The following is a 15,066-nucleotide window of genomic DNA, read 5'->3' as shown; positions in this document are numbered from 1 at the left end:
GCGCAAAGACCTCCCAGGGATGTACCTCTTTAAACGTTGTTTAATGTACTCTGGGGCTTTCCCAAATAGTGCCTTATGGGCCACACAGAGACATTTGAACTGCACTCGGAACTTCACTGGGAGCCAATGCAGCTTCTGCAGCAGTGGGGTGACGTGCGAGTTTCTCGGCAAGGAATAGATCAACCTGGCTGCATCGTTTTGTATTACCTGCAGCTTCCTCAACAGCTTCTGTGGTAGGCCTAGGTATAAGGCATTCCCATAATCAAGCCTCGAGATAACTGTGGCGGATACGATCGATTGCAGGGTGGAGGCAGATAGAATAGGGACTAGCTTTCGCAATTGCCTCAACACACCAATGCAGGATCCGACCACAGCAGAGACTTGAGGGGCCATTGAGAGATCTGCATCGATCCTTAGACCTAAGCTTTTTACCACAGGGCCAGGAGATGGAGTGGTTCCTAGCTCGGGGGGCCAGTACAGGTCACTCCAAGGATTCTCTTTGTTGCTAATCACCAGCACCTCCGTCTTTTCAGCATTTACTTTCAACAGATTGTTAGTCATCCAGTTGACTGTAAATGAGAGCAGATTCCTCACTGATTCCTGGGCCTCTTTGGTGTTATCCAGCCGGACTAAGAGCTGAGTATCATCTGCGTAATTGAAAATTTCGCAGTTCATACGCATGAGCTCCTCCACCAGTGGTTGTAAATAGATGTTAAAAAGCAGGGGGGATAGCGCCGACCCCTGGGGCACCCCCCAGGTCACGTCACGGATCTCAGACAGTTGGGCTCCTAGCTGCACTCTCTGGGTACGACCTGACAGGAAGGATTCTAGCCACTTTAGCACCTGGCCTGTGATCCCCAAATTCGCGACACGGTCTAGCAAGATGGTGTGGCTGACCGTGTCGAAGGCCGCCGAGAGGTCTAATAAAATCAGGGCACAGGGCTGTTTGTTATCTGCCCTGACTCTCAACTCATCGGCTACCGAGGCCATGACTAATTCAGTGCTGTGTTGGGGCCGGAACCCAGCGTGCCTGGTGTGAAGAAGATGGTGTTCTTCCAGATGGCCGGCTAGAGTGTTGAGAACATGCTTTTCTAGGATTTTGCTTAGAAAAGGCAACTGCGAGATGGGCCTATAATTTTTTATGGCTGTCGTGTCCGTTCCTGCTTTCTTCAGAAGTGTGGAGACCCTGGCTTCTTTCATCTGAGTCGGCAGATAGCCTGAACTAAGGGAGTAATTCAGTATACTCAGTACCTGGGGCTGAATGCCTGGCAGAGCCATTTTATAAATTTTGGAGGGACATGGATCAATGCTAGAGCCTGATTTAGTTTGGCCGACCAGTTGCATTAAGCACTTGTCATTAATGGGAGGGAAACCATCCAAAGTCATGGGTGGCACCTGAGCAATCTGGCTAGGCAGCATAGTTGTGACTGGCCGTGTCCTGATGTCAGTGATGATGTCCTGTACCTTCCTGAGGAAGAAGGATTGAAAGGAGTCACCATCAGGTTGGTTGTCCACTGATATTTTCCCTTCACGTTGTGTGAGTTCCCTTAGAATGGTGAATGTCTCTCGCTGAATGTTAGTAGCCTCCCTAATTCTGCCCTCATAAAGAGCAGCCTTTCTTTCCAAGATGTCTGCCTTGTATTTTGAGAGCAAGACTTCCCCTATTGTTGTTTAGATTGGAGTGGGAATAGTAAATCTATCCCTTTCAAAGTCCGACTCATTCCCTGATTTTGCTAACGGTGAAGAAGGAATGGTAAAACTAACCCTACAAAAGTCCAAGATTTCACTACAATTGCTGACGTTAGCGTAGGAATGGTAAATCCCCTCCAAAGTCCAACACTTTACCTGCTATTGCCTACGTTGGACTGGGAATAGTAAATTTAACCCCTCCAAAGTTCTACACTTTCCCTAGTTTGTCTCACGTTGGAGTGGGAATAGTAAATGCAACTCCTTGAAATTCCAACAATATTCTTATGTGGATGTATGACGTTACAACGCATACTTTTACAACGACTACCTTTACAATGCATTTTTTACAACGCAGGATCCATTACAACAAAGTACCATTACAACGCATGTATTTACAACGCAGATACCTTTACAACGCATACCATTACAACGTAAGTATTAGTAAGTATATAATATTTTTTGAAATATAAATTAATTAAAATTAATTTAATTTAATGTAATTTAATTAATTTATTTAATTTGAATAATTTTATTTAATTAATTTAATTTAATGTAATTTAATTTAATTTAATGTAATTTAATTAAATTAATTAATTTAAATAATTTAATTTAATTAATTTAATTTAATGTAATTTAATATAATTAATTTATTTTAATTTAATTTAATTAATTTTATGTAATTTCATGTAATGTAATTAAATTAATTAATTTAATTTAATTTAATTTATTTTAATTAATTTAATTTAATTAATTTAATTAATTCTAATTTTATTTAATTTAGTTTAATTTAATTATTTTAATGTAATTTAATTATTTAATTTGATTTAATTTAATTACTTTTTTTAAATTAACTTTAATTTAATTATTTAATTTCATTTAATTTATCCTGTACACCTTTACCCCAAAAACCCAAAACTGACCCTGAACCCTAAAAATACCCCTTTACCCAAAAACCCAAAACTGACCCTGAACCCTAAAAATACCCCTTTACCCAAAAACCCATAATTGACCCTAAACCCTAAAAATACCCCTTTACCCAAAAACCCAAAACTAACCCTGAACCCTAAAAATACCCCTTTACCCAAAAACTGAAAACTGACCCTGAACCCTAAAAATACCCCTTTACCCAAAAACTGAAAACTGACCCTGAACCCTAAAAATACCCCTTTACCCAAAAACGTTGTAAATACATGCGTTGTAATAGTTTTTGCGTTGTAAAAGTTTCGTTGTAATGGTACTGCGTTGTAAAAGTTGCGTTGTAAAGGTTGTTTCCCTTCTTATGTTTGCCTAAATTGGAACCAACACTTTTCATTGTATTGTTTGTTTTTTACTAAAATAATGGCAACAAGATTGGGAAAGCTTACACCTCAACTTATACATTCAGACCAAAAAGGCTTCACAAAAGGAAGGCATTTACATGAACTAACTCATGAACTCATAAGTGCTATAGACATAGCTACGGAAAAAAATATTCCCCTAACAATACTAACGGTCGATGCCGCTAAGGCATTCGATAGAGTAAACTGGGCATTCCTGAACAGCATAATGACTAAAAATAACTTAGGAGACTCCTTTTTACATGCAGTAGGAGAAATCTATAAAAATCCAAGATCGAGAATTCTGGTTAATGGTAGCCTTACGAAAAAATACCCCTTTACCCAAAAACTGAAAACTGACCCTGAACCCTAAAAATACCCCTTTACCCAAAAACTGAAAACTGACCCTGAACCCTAAAAATACCCCTTTACCCAAAAACTGAAAACTGACCCTGAACCCTAAAAATACCCCTTTACCCAAAAACTGAAAACTGACCCTGAACCCTAAAAATACCCCTTTTCCCAAAAACTGAAAACTGACCCTGAACCCTAAAAATACCCCTTTACCCAAAAACTGAAAACTGACCCTGAACCCTAAAAATACCCCTTAACAAAACCCAAACATATAACATTTTAAATATAATTATATACTTACCAATACTTACGTTGTAATGGTATGCGTTGTAAAGGTACCTGCGTTGTAAAAACATGCTTTGTAAATACATGCGTTGTAATAGTTTTTGCGATGTAAAAGTTTCGTTGTAATGGTACTGCGTTGTAAAAGTTGCGTTGTAAAGGTTCTTTCCCTTCTTATGTTTGCCTAAATTGGAACCAACACTTTTCATTGTATTGTTTGTTTTTTATTGCTGATTTTTAAATGTTTTAAATAATATTTTATTATGTTATAGATAGACTTTAACAAAATATGTATTATTTTATTTAACCTATACTTTTTTATACCAATTTTATTTGTAATGGATTGTGATATATTTTCTTGTTAATATATGTTTGATAATTTTCAGTTTTAACCCCTTGCATGCTGCCGCGATTCTGCGCCTGTGCGGCAAAATCGCGAGTGGGCGGGTTCATGACGGCCCCCAGCCGTCATCAGCCCACGAGCACCGTAGTGCATGACGGATGGGGGCCGTCATCAGCATGCAAGGGGTTAAGTTGTTGTTATATTACCAATGTTTTTTTAATTGTTTAAATGTTTTTATTTATTAAATATACTATGTATACATTTATTTATTTCACAATAATAATTACAACTATTTTTTACATTATTTTCATTTCTAAATTAGGGTACATTTATGTTTTGGTTATGTATATGTTAATTCATTTTTGCTTTTAAGTTATCCATACTAATATTATAAAGAGAGAGCCCAAACCTTTGAGGTGGGTAATCTCAGTAACCACAGCACCAATCACAACACCCAATACAGCGTTGGAAAGGGCAGTTGCAGCAGAAGGACATAGGCCATGCAGACGGCCACCATATTTTTTTTTGTTTGCAGAGTTTTATATAGCGCGAACTTGACCCGAACTGAATCAGGTATCAGAGCGCTTTATATAGCACCAGTTACGTTACATGAGGACACACATTCATTTTTGTTAGGCACGGGGAGATTAAGTGATTTGCCCAGAATCACAGGATGTTTGGCGTCGTTACCAAGACTCGAACCCAGATCCCCAGGTCCGAGGTCGAGCGCCTTAGCTGTTAAGCCAACTCCTCTATACATTTAAAAGGTAAAAGAACCGTGCCAGCAAAGTAGTCCCTTGTGGGCGTGTATGCGTTGTGCTGTGGGCGTGGGCTGGGGGCGTGACTAACGCTGGGGGCGTGTGGTATGGCCATCACATCGTGGGCTGTGGGCGTGAAAAACGGTAGGGGCGTGACAAACGCTGGGGTCGTGTGTCCGCCCTTCATGCCATGTGAGTCGTACATTCAAGCGCCAATTACGTTGCTGCGCAGCATCAAGGGGCACGCTGGGGGCGTGAGAAACGCTGGGGGCGTGTGTCCGGCCTTCATGCAATGTGAACGCAATTGCTCCGCATCAAGGGGCACACTGGGGGCGTGAGAAATGCTGGGGGCGTGTGCTACGTTCCGCCCTTCATGCCATGTGGGTCGTAGATTAATCAGAAGATCGTCTGCTGTGGCCGTGTGCTGGGGGCGTGACAAACGCGTTCACCTGGAGGCCTGGTAAGTTACATTACTGCAGCCTCTCCTGTGCGCTGTTACTGAACTCTCTCATTCAACGAAATTACACGCGCTTGCTACCATCAACCAGGGCTGCAGCTGGGCCTCAAGCGGGGGAACACGCGCCTGCTAACATCAAACAGGCCTGCATCTGGGCCTCAAGCGGGGGAACACGCAAATGAGCGTGTCTGCGGGGACAATTACTGCAGCCTCTCCTACTCGCTGTCACTCAACTCTCTCATTAAACGGATTTACCCGCGGCTGATAACTCTCTCATTCAACGACATTACACGCGCCTGCTAACATCAACCAGGGCTGTAGCTGGGCCTTCTCCGTCTCTATTCTAATGAAACAAAAAATGTTGTCTACCGCGAGATTTTAAAATAAATTGCCCTTGCCAAATACACACATTACACACATTCTATTTCATACCCGGACAACGTTGGGACGGGCTGCTAGTTGCTAATATAGTTAAATCTAATATGTTGTAGAACATTATCAAATTATTGTTTTAATGTTGTTTAAAGTATATGTCTGGATATATTTAAATGTTTCCAGAGTGCATGTACCTATGTGTACCATCACTTTCACCCAGCACACTGTAAACCTCACTGAATGTTCAGATGTGACACTGAGAGTAGATATTAAATTGTGAGCGTGCAGGAGTGCATGAGTGAGAATAGGCATGAATGACAGTAATGTACAAGTGTTGCAGTGAATAAGTCAGTACAGGAACAAAGGAGTGACCTTATAGTAGTGAATGAGTGCAGCAATGAATAAATTGGGACTGGACTGAAGGAGTAATGTCACAAAAAATGAATATGTGCAACAGTTAATGAGTGACTATGGGGCCCATTAGGATGGTGGGCGGTTCGCCCCCGCCAGGCCGGCGGTAGGCACCGCCGGCCTGGCGGGGGCGAACCGCAAGCCATCCGTCCCGGAATGACCCCCGCCATATTAGTATGGCTGGGAGTTCCGCGGCGGACGGAAAGACCGTCCGCCGCTTTTCCGCCCCGGTCGCCTTGCGACCGGTGCGGAAAAGGGTTTCTATGGTGGCGGTGTCTATCAGACACCGCCAGCCATATTAGGATGGGTCTTTTTAAATGCCTTTCCGTGGCGGCAATGCCGCCACAGACAGGCATGCAGAGTCTGCATTGGGGGTCCAATGCGGGCCCCTATGGACTACAGGGTTTATGTGGGGTGCACATGCTATGCTGCCATGCTGTGCTACCTGCCATGCTGTGCAGTTCCATGCACAGCATGGCAGGCACCGCGCAGTGCCTGCCATGCTGTGCATGGAAGTGCACTGCATGCCTTCCTGCAATTGTGGCGGGCGGTGCTGAGTGCACCGCCCACCACAATGGTAGGAATGCACGATGCGCCTGCCACTGTGGCGGGCGCATCCTAATGTCCCCCACGGGACCCACACCCTTATGGCGGGCGGTCCCTAGTACCGTCAGGATGGCGGGTGGGCAAAGTCCACCCGCCATCCTAATGGGGGCCTGAGTGCCTACAAGATCTAATGATTAGGCCTGGGCGGTGAACTTTGCTCCGTTCAGTGAGTTTGAAGAGTTTTCTGCACTCCGCAGAGGTTGCGGAGTGCAGAAAACTCTGCTTCACGATGTGCAGTGGAGTTTTTCCCTGCTCGCAATCGCGAACGGTAACATCGCGAGTGCGAGCTGCCACTCGGGTAGAATTTCTACCCGAACGGCAGGAATACCAGCACAAACTGCAGTTCGCACTGCACTCCACCACTCACGGAACTTCGCAAAGTTTTTTCGTAACTTTACGGAGTTTAGCATAGCAAAACTATGCGAACTATGCCCAGGTACAGAATTGAAACACTGAGAGTTTCATGAATGAGTACAGGAATGAAGGAGTGATTGATTGTACAGGAATAGCTGACTAAAGCAGTAAATTCGAGGATACAGGATTTATAGAATGAATAAAGAGTATAAAGGAATGAATGCTATAGGAGAGTGAGCATAGAAATGAGCGAGTGCAGCAGTGAGTGAATGAATGCAGCGGCAGGTGCATGCAGCAGTGAGTGCGGGATTGGATCAGTACTGAAGTTAATGTGCGAAAGGGTATCATTGCAGAAGCCCCTAGCAACTGAAGTAGTGGGTCAATTGTGAATGAGTGTGTCAGAGTGGCAATGAGTGATTGAGTGTACTTTTATAATACTGCCTGACAGATACTGACTGTTTTTTCAATACACTTCTGTAAAAGTAAACGTAAAAGTAAACATGCACAGTACTTATGTGGGCTGATCAAAAACGTGAAAGACACTTCAAAGAAGCAGGTGCTGAAAGGGACTAACCCAGAGCATATAAAGGCTGAAGAAGGCTGAATACAAACCCATCTCTATTAGTACTTGACATGTGCTCTTTGACTGTGCCAAACCTAGTAATATACAAGGGTGGGCAGCGTTTGCAGAGTTGCACTATGCAGAATTCCGCAGAGTTGCATAAAAACTCTGTGGAATTCCGCAGAGTTCTGATCCGCCCTACCAGCTTTCAGCGAGGGCAGCCATTAGCAAGCACATGGTCTCTGCTGGATGAGCCAAGGTTACCTTCTCTACATAGTGCATGCCCTTTTTAAAGTATACCAGCCCACTATTTTAAGAAGTAATGCCACTGGCTTAGTTGTGCAACTGGAAAAATGTGAATGTTTTTTTAAAGTGGAAAAGAGTAAATGAATGGTTTACCCCTGTCAGGGACATACCTTTAGCACAGACACCACAAGCATACACTCAGTCCCCTGCCTGGACGACCACTGAGCCGACAGCTGTGGTGGGGGGTGCCTGCCCGCAGGGTTGATCCTCGCTGGACATGGTATCTGTGCACAGAATATCCATCTGAAGGCATCACGTGGAGAGACTCCACATCCTCTCTAGAGTGATGGCTCTAGGCCAGTGGTTCCCAAACTTTTGACTCCTGAGGACCCCCATTGAGTCACCACTGGAAGCCGAGGACCCCCAAGCAATTTGTATGAGTTAAATTTCAAATAATAAAACAGTAATTAAAAAAAAACACACATGTGCACACAAAACAAATACTCAAAGTACTAAGGATTTTGGGGCCAGATGTACGACCATTTCATTTAGCGCCTCGCAATTGGCAACACATTGCGAGTGGCAAATTGCAAGTCACTAAATGAAATGTACAACAGTGTGTTTAACACTGTTTGGGATTCCCAATGGAGTCGCAAATTGCAAGGCTCATTAATATTAATGAGCCTTGCAATTTGCGAGCCCATTGGGTATGCCAGCCCTCCCAGGGATGGTGGCCTGCTGGGCTCAGCAGGCCACCATGTCTGGGACTGCTTTTAAGTAAAGCAGTTTAAATTAAAAAAAGCAGCCCATTTACCATGCATTTAAAAACAAAAAGAAAATGAAACGTTTTCATTTCATTTTCTAAGGGCAGGCAGAGGTCCCAGGGACCACTGCCTGCCCTTAAAAATAATTTTGCATGCATTTGCAAAGGGGAAGGGAACCCCTTCCCCTTTGCGAATGCATTACCATCTACTTGAAGTAGTACTTGAAGTAGGTGGTAATTGCGAATGTTTTGCGACCGCAAAACATTTGTACATGGTTTTGAGATTCGCTATTTGGAAGGGAATGCCCCTTCCAAATAGCAAGTTGCAAAACCTATTTAGCGAGTCGCAAACAAACTGCGACTCGCGAAATAGGCTATGTATATGGCCCAATAGGTCCGTGCATATAAAAACGGTTCGTACATCTGGCCCTTAGTATTTTATATTGAAGTTATAGCCCCTCTGTCACATGTATTTCATTTGTTTTATAGCATCTCTCATACTATTGTAGGATGTCAGAGCACTTTACATCACTCACATATAGAGACATTGAATCGTACATGTAAATCAGTGTGTATATAAAATGTTTAAAGAGTGCTTGGTCTGGAAAAGCACAAACTCAGGATTCACAACATAACACAGTGGCTAGCACTGACTTTAACGTTAAAAATGTATTTCCACCCAAATAAAGCTTTTTAGCAGCATCAGGATAATGAATAACTGGGAAAAAATGTAAGTTAATAACTGGTACCATGCAGTTTGCAAGCAGCTCTTTGATGACAGTTTATAGGTCTCTCTGCTAGATTACGATGGTCACTTATGAAGTGCACAGTAACGAAAGAATGTCTGTGACAAAAGCAGTAACCACGAACCTATGCATATAAAATCCTGTTCTTTAAAATGCATGTTACACGTTCTTTACAGTAGGCAGATTAACCCTCTGTGCTACATTATTTAAGTCAAAGCTGCCACTGAACAAAACTCTCCTCACTCTCCAGTAGGTACATTAATCACTGGCATTATCTTGACACTTTTATTGTTGTAGGAAAGCTCCTAATTATACAAGAAACGTTTCTGTGCTTTTGAAACTGTTGCCTACGGACCCCCTGGTAATGTGTCAGGGACCCCTGGGGGTCCGCGGACCCCAGTTTGGGAAACACTGCTCTAGGCGATGGTTGGTGCCTCGAGAGTTGCTGTGGGGCTGTGCCTGAGTCCCGTCAAGGGCAAGCTGCCTACAGGAAGAGTCTGCTTGCCACTGCCAGCACCGATTCACTATACGGTTTTCCGAGGTGGTCTGTATGCAGTGCTTTAAATGAGCCAGTACTCACCGGTACTGAGTACCGGCACTTCTTAAATTTATCGCTCTGAGTACCGGCACTTCTCTACTGCCCGAGGAGAGTACCGGTACTCATGAAAAGGTAGGCTTAGTGGCTGTGAGTGCCGGCGCAGTGGCGAGCAGGAGGGGGGCGTGTCTCTGGGAGCAAAGGCGCCGCTTCTGTCTCCTGATCTGAGCCCCTGCTGAGCTATTCAGCAGGGCTCATCTGAATAATGTCTGGTGCTCGCCGTCACGCTGTGCTGGACAGAGCAGGGTCGAGATTCGTTTTACCTGCTAGTGTGCGCGTGTGATTTTCAAAGCGCAGCACTTCAGGTAGGGAAAATTCCGTGCAGGGTAACACTTTATACATAGATAGACATATTATCAGGAGCGGATTCTCGCACTTCCCGTACTGTCTCTGGATCAGAGGGTTAATGCCCAGACGATGCGATCGAAGTGGCCCCTGGAGCGCTAATCTAACTGCTTTCTGCACTGATGCACCTACCTTCCTAATGCCACATGCCTCATTTACTCGGTTTCTGCATAGAAGGCTTTCTTATATGCTCAAACCTAGCGGCGCCAGCCCATTGTTTCCCCACATTCCTAACACTCTCCTTTAGATGCGCCTGGCTCCCATCTTGCTCTGTCACACTGTGGTCGCCGCCCATGCTGTGGCAGGGTGTTTCATTTTCTGCCTGCCAGCCGGGCCCCAGAGCACCCAGGAATTCTCCTGCTACATGGACTTGAAGGAGGAAGCCGGTGTTCGAGACTCGATCATCTGCTCACCTCCTCCTGCCCTCCACATGATGGGCTATTGCTGTGCCTAGCCCCGAGCCTAACTTCTGTCCCACACTCACCGCCAGCCCAGTGCTACCTTTTCTCTAAACTAGCAGCTTTGCTGATTTATTAGTAGTGCCAAGTGTTTAACATCCCTGCTGGACAGTGACACTACGAAGCAGTACCCTTTATTTTCTCAGCATAGTTAGACTTGCTAAGTCAGGTGATTATTGTTCCTGCTGGAGAGAGGTCAGAGTTTTCGCCACTGGCACTTTTCCCTCTGACCATTAAGTAGCGTAGATGGTTAATATGCCTCCTTCAAAAAAAGCATATTGTATTGTACTTGATTGTATGTGGATAGCTCAGTGGGTTGCTGCTTTTGTCACAGAGATCCCTTTGTTACATGTGGTTTGGCCAGACCTGTAGCTGAGGTTGGTGTGGAGGGTGCTGATTTTTTTAGAATTTGAATAGCTTCAAAAGCACCTACTGCAGAGTTTGACTTCCTTGTTGCTTAAATGAGTGTGATTTCTGATATTTGTCTATTTCTATTGACTTCATACCATGATCATGCTCGCAAGAAAGTGCCACTCTAAATGTTGCACATCTAGTTGTTGCCTGACTCTCGTAAATCCACTGAATCTATGAAAATGTCACACAAAAGCAATCTGAAACATTAGCAGCTATACTCAAATGGATGTTTTTTCTGATATTTATGATGCCCTCGTCTTACTTGCTTAATTTTTCTAGCGAGAAAGAAAGTGTAACTCATAGTCGTTGAAATGGCACTCACAATTACAATGAAAATATGAAAATGTAACACATAGCAATCTGAAACCTTGGCAGCTATGGGGTCCATTCAGGCCCTGTGCTGTCAACCACATTCACACTATCCTCTGCATTTGCACAAACATAGGAATCATGGCAGTCCCCTGGTAGTGGCAATTAAAAAAGCCATGATGAAGAGTATGACATGGCTTTTAACATACCGGAGTCTTTAGTGTGTCTGCTTTTTTTGTGTATTTGCCTGCATTTGTATGCTTGTTTTTTGTAAGAAAAATGGGTGGCACTTTGTGTGTACATGTCTGCTCGGTGACAAAGGTTCATAAATATTGTAGTAGGGAGGGTTGGTGGGTGAGTGAGTGAGTGAGTGGATAGATGAGTAAGCAAGGGTGGATGTATGAATAGATGGATGGATGAGTGAATGAATGGGTGAAAGAGGGTGGATTATTGGATAAAAGGGTGGATATAGGTGCATAACTCAAAGATTGGATGGGTGAATGAAAGTGAGGGGGGATGGATGAAAAGGTGAATGATGGATGAATGAAAGGAGGGATTGAGTGAAAGGGTGGATGGAATGAAAGGGTGGATGGAATGAAAGGGTGGATGGAATGAAAGGGTGGATGGATAGATGAGAGAAAGGATTGATGGATGAGTGAAAGGGTGGATAAAGAGATGGATAAGTGAAAGGATGAAGGGGTAGGTTTAAAGATGGATGGATGGATAGGTTTGGATATGAAGGGTGGACAGACAGAATGGTGAAAAACTGAATGATGGATGAAAAACTGAATAGACGACAGAATGTAAAGGGTAAATGGTGGACATCAGCAGGTAAATGGTAGGATGAATGGATAGATCGATGGAAGAGACAAGAAATATCTTCTGGGGAGGGTCATGATGATTTGCTTCATTTGCTTGGTGCCATCAGAGCTTTGGTTCGAAGTGGAGGTATTTTCAGTTTCTTCCTACTCACATGCTCAAAAATATATAGTATTGTGCCAAACAACAGCATTTAACAGTATGGCATTAAGAAGGTGTAACTATTGCAAAAAAAGGAAATGTTAACATATTATCGTATTTCTCTTTCATTTTGTGTAATATTAACCTGCTTTGTTTATATACACACATTTATCATGTGTTTTGTTGTGTGGTGCAACTGTTATAGAAGTCGTTAAGTATCATCATGTCTTGCCCTTAGCCCCGCCCTTGGCCCCACCCACTTACTACACCGCTAGCTCATGTTAATGAGTACCTGCACTTATTTTTTCCCATTTAAAGCACTGTCTGTATGTGGTGTTGCTCACAGGAGAGATACTTGTGCCTTAGGGGCTCATGATTGGTCTACAAAGTGCCTTTATTGCAGTTAGGGGTGCTTGCATGCACTGTAGTGGCAGCTGGTGCTCACAGATACCTCTGGTGCATCTTTTAGTGCTCGCAGGCTCTGTAGGTGCAGTTGATGGTGTTTGCATGCGCCGTAGGGGCACCGTAACTCAGTTGCAGCTGGTAGCGTCTAGAGGCGCTGCAGGTGCAGTTGATGTTGACCGGAACCTGAGGTGCAACTGAGGGTGTGACTGTCAGGGTTGAAACACATGATCCTTCTAATTCTGCTTGAATATCCAATGACTAGCACGTGCTTCCCGCCTCCCCGCCCCACAGCTTATTCATTATACATTTGAAAAAAATACCTTCTAAGCCTCTTCATCATTAAACAAGCATTAGAAATGCAATCGGGCTCGGATTTATTTGAGTTTGAGCTAATGGCATTGTAAATGCCAATGTCTTTTTGCCATGTGTTATGGAGTGTGTGCATGTGGTGTGTAGTGGAAGTATGTTGGTTGAATTGTAATTTTACCAATGGTGGCATGCTGTGCTTTATATGAATATGTTTAAAAGTAAAGTGTACCATACTGCGATTGCTTGGTGGAAAAGTGCACTGCCGGCTGGAGGTGTGTGTGCCTGGTGGAAGGGTGCACTGACGGCTGGTGGGTGTGTGCTTGGTAAAAGCGTGCACAGATGGATGATGGTTGTTGGTGTTTGTGCATGGTGAAAGCATTCATTGACGGCTGGGGGTGTGTTGTTGTGTGTGTTGTTTTCTGTGTGCTGGTGAGTGTGTGCTGGTGAGTCTGTGGGGGTGAGCCTGGGGAGTGAGTGTGGTGGTGAGTGTGTTGTGTTGAGTGGTGACAAGTGTGTGGTGTTGAGAGACTGAGGTGTGTGGTTTGTGTGTGCGTTATGTGTGTGTGGTGTATGTGTGTGTGGTGTTTTCTGCACACTCACACACTGCCCCGTAACATTCACACACTGCTCACCCGCACACTCCCAATGTCACCCTGCATAGTCACACACTGTTTACCCTGCACACTCATTCTGCACACTCACACAATGTGCACCCTGACACACTGTCTCTGCTGTCACTCTGCACTCGCTGTCACTCTGCACTCGCTGTCACTCTGCACTCGCTGTCACTCTGCACTCGCTGTCACTCTGCACCCGCTGTCACTCTGCACCCGCTGTCACTCTGCACCCGCTGTCACTCTGCACCCGCTGTCACTCTGCACTCACTCTGCACTCACTGTCACTCTGCACTCACTGTCACTCTGCACTCACTGTCACTCTGCACTCACTGTCACTCTGCCCTCACTGTCACTCTGCACTCACTCTGCACTCACTCTGCACTCACTCTGCACTCACAGTCACTCTGCACTCTGCAGTCACTCTGCACTCTGCAGTCACTCTGCACTCTGCAGTCACTCTGCACTCTGCAGTCACTCTGCACTCTGCAGTCACTCTGCACTCTGCAGTCACTCTGCAGTCACTCTGCAGTCACTCTGCAGTCATTCTGCAGTCACTCTGCAGTCACTCTGCAGTCACTCTGCACTCTGCTGTCACTCTGCTGTCACTCTGCTGTCACTCTGCACTCTGCTGTCACTCTGCTGTCGCTCTGCAGTCACTGTCACTCACTGTCACTCACTGTCACTCACTGTCACTCACTGTCACTCACTGTCACTCTGCACTCTACTGTCACTCTGCACTCTACTGTCACTCTGCACTCTACTGTCACTCTGCACTCTACTGTCACTCTGCACTCTACTGTCACTCTGCACTCACTGTCACTCTGCACTCACTGTCACTCTGCACTCACTGTCACTCTGCACCCCCACTCTGCACCCCCACTCTGCACCCCCACTCTGCACCCCCACTCTGCACCCCCACTCTGCACCCCCACTCGCCACTGCCACTCTGCACCGCCACTCTGCACCGCCACTCTGCACTGCCACTCTGCACCGCCACTCTGCACCGCCACTCTGCACCTCTGCAACGCCACTCTGCACCGCCACTCTGCACCGCCACTCTGCACCGCCACTCTGCACCGCCACTCTGCACCGCCACTCTGCACCGCCGCACCGCCACTCTGCACCGCCACTCTGCACCGCCATTCTGCACCGCCACTCTGCACCGCCACTCTGCACCGCCACTCTGCACCGCCGCATCAACATTGCACTGCACCGCCACTCTGCACCGCCACTCTGCACCACTGCACCAACATTGCACTGCACCGCCACTCTGCACCGCCACTCTGCACCGCCACTCTGCACCGCCACTCTGCACCACTGCACCGCCACTCTGCACCGCCACTCTGCACCGCCACTCTGCACTCTGCACCCCCACTCTGCACCGCCACTCTG

Source organism: Lissotriton helveticus, chromosome 4_1 (assembly GCF_964261635.1).
Source record: "Lissotriton helveticus chromosome 4_1, aLisHel1.1, whole genome shotgun sequence".
In the NCBI taxonomy this organism is placed as follows: Eukaryota; Metazoa; Chordata; class Amphibia; order Caudata; family Salamandridae; genus Lissotriton; species Lissotriton helveticus.
The sequence above is the reverse complement of the archived record's forward strand: the minus strand, read 5'-3'. Positions refer to the sequence as shown.